We start from the raw sequence: 2,500 nt of genomic DNA on the forward strand, positions 1-2,500 counted from the left end.
CGGAACCCCCCCCCCCCCCCCCCCCCCCCCCCCCCCCCCCCCCCCCCCCCCCCCCCCCCCCCCCCCCCCCCCCACCGTCCTTTATTTTCTCCTTAAAAAGCAACCTTTATTTTAATTGAAACGAATAGCATGTGCATGTTTGGTCGTGCTTGTTGCAGATGTTAATTTTTTTCTTTCTCTCTCCTGAATTCGTTCGTTAATCTTGTTTGGCTGTCTGTGCCGTAGTATTATTATTATCTGGATATCGATTCAGTTGGTCCAATGGCAGATCGATTTTAAAAATATCGTTTTGGGAGGAAATATTCATATCGATATGTCAATATAGGATTTCAGTTGGCCCCATGATGGGGATGATCTACATTAGGGCTACCTTTCCATGTGCTCGAGGTTAATATGGCCGTATAATTGGAAATCGTGCTCAATGTCACCGATATAATGAAACGTGTTCACAGTTTGAAAGAAATATCCAACGTCACAATTCGGTCATTCTGTGCAGCATGAACTGATGGGTATGTTTACAACTTTAATAAACACAGCAGTGTGTTTACATTTATTGAGAAATGCCCAATCATTGTACAGCGACAAACAAATCGTGTGATGGACGAAAACATGAATCTAGATCGTGAGAATTCCTTAACACAAGTTGGTGGGTCGCCATCTTTCTCGATACATTAAGTAGGCTATAATTTGTTTTTTTTTTTTTTTTTTTTTTTGTTTTTTTTTTTTTTTTTTTTGGGGGGGGGGGGGGGCAGAATGAAAAAGAACGGGAGCGATCTTTATAATTCATGTTTTCGTCCAACCTACTCATCGATCACATGATTTGTTGCTGTACAACGATTGGACATTTCTCAATAGGTATAAATGTACACACGCTGCTTTGTTTATGAAAGTTGTAAACATAATATTTCTCAACCCGTGAACACCTTTAACTATGTGGGTCATTTTGAGCACACTTTGCAATGTGACCACCACCAATGACCTCGGGCACGTGGAAAGATAATATAGATCATTCCATCCCGTTGAAAGGTGATTTTTTTTATTATATGCCGCCAGTGCTTTAGGTACAGCAAACAAGAGTGTTTAGGTAAGTTTGAAGAGAACAGTTGAAAAAGAGTAAGAAAACGACGAGTAAAGAGAAAATGGGTAAAAAGCAAATAAAACTTTTAAAAATTGGGGCAGGAAGATGAAATTTAAACCAAGAAATTAAAGGTGGGGGTGGGGGGGGGGGGGGGGGGGGGGGTTACCTAGCTGCCGCTGGTCGGTGTTTAGTGTTTCTTATCCCAATCCATTCCCGTGACAGAAGGAAGTATGTGTGTGCGGATGTGTGAAAAGGGAGGGACTATCTCAAGTGGGCGACACATACCAATACACACACATACACTCGAACACACAAACTATATCACCTTATTACTTCACACTTCACACTTCATACATTGCTAGTGTTGTTATTACAAGAGTGGAGAACGGCGAGAGAAAAAAAAAAGGGGGGGGGGGGGGGGAGGGAAGAACCGTACGAAATCTGTGCGTATGCGTGTGTGCATTCAAAACACACCTGGAGAAATCCTTCCTTATTATGTATTCTTCTTCATCAGCTTCAAACTCCCTTTCCCCCCCCCCCCCCCTCATTAATATAATATTATTATCATCTCTAAATCATCATCTCGTTGTATTTTTAATAATTGTCGCCGAGACTACCTTGATGTACGGTACAGCACAGGGGCAAACCACCCACCCACCCAACACGACCCCCTCGCTGTCATACATAGGTGCGCAGTTCGCTAAACCTCACCAACACACACATACATACACACACACACACACACACACACAGAGCTCTACTATTAAAACACTAACACACAAATGTGACATACAAACACGCTTTCTCATAATATAATTTGTGTATGTGTGTGTGTGTGTGTCCATTCATTCATTTATTTTTATTTCTTTTATCCCTACCATTGAGCTAACCGCTCTGGTCGGATACTTGGGTTTTGTCGACAACTCCCCAAGAAGATTCACTGATTCACACACAGCCAGGCTTCAGACAGAAATTGTGTTGTTCTATCGGATTAAACGCGTACATGCTAGTACTAATTACTTCGTATTTCTCATTTCCGTTGGTTTTGTTTTTAATTTTTTTTTTTATTCCTACTTTCTAGTGTTTATTAACTTTAAAAAAAATAAACTATCCCTTATCTTCTTCTTTTGTTTATTTATATTTATTAATCTTTTTTTTTTTTTATCGTCTGATGCTATTTTATCTACCGTTCACAGAAATATTACTGGATATTCGCACATTCGTGTTTTATACTAATTTCCTCTGTGTTACTTGAAAGCGTGTGGTGGTGATTCATAACTAACTCATAATATAGGTTTCCAGTTCTTATTTCATTCATGCAGTAATCCGGTGCTTTCATTTTCTATTATAGCCACAGCAAAATGTTTGTGTTTATGAGTTGTGGTTATGAGTTGTCATAATATCGTATTTATTTAATGTATT

At 39.8% G+C, this 2,500-nt stretch overlaps 1 protein-coding gene across 1 annotated transcript in view; it reads left to right on the forward strand.

Moving 5' to 3' along the window:
• The first annotated feature begins 1,996 nt into the window (after positions 1-1,996).
• The window catches only part of LOC144960370 (uncharacterized), a 49,158-nt gene continuing 48,654 nt past the window's right edge, over positions 1,997-2,500 (forward strand). Inside the window, exon 1 of the mRNA XM_078893453.1 lies at positions 1,997-2,087. The gene's annotated coding sequence lies outside the window, so the exon portion shown is untranslated. The remainder of the gene's footprint in view (positions 2,088-2,500) is intronic.

Source organism: Berghia stephanieae, chromosome 15, assembly GCF_034508935.2.
Source record: "Berghia stephanieae isolate SIO BIC M18660-M18661 chromosome 15, UCSD_Bste_1.3, whole genome shotgun sequence".
Taxonomy (NCBI): Eukaryota; Metazoa; Mollusca; class Gastropoda; order Nudibranchia; family Aeolidiidae; genus Berghia; species Berghia stephanieae.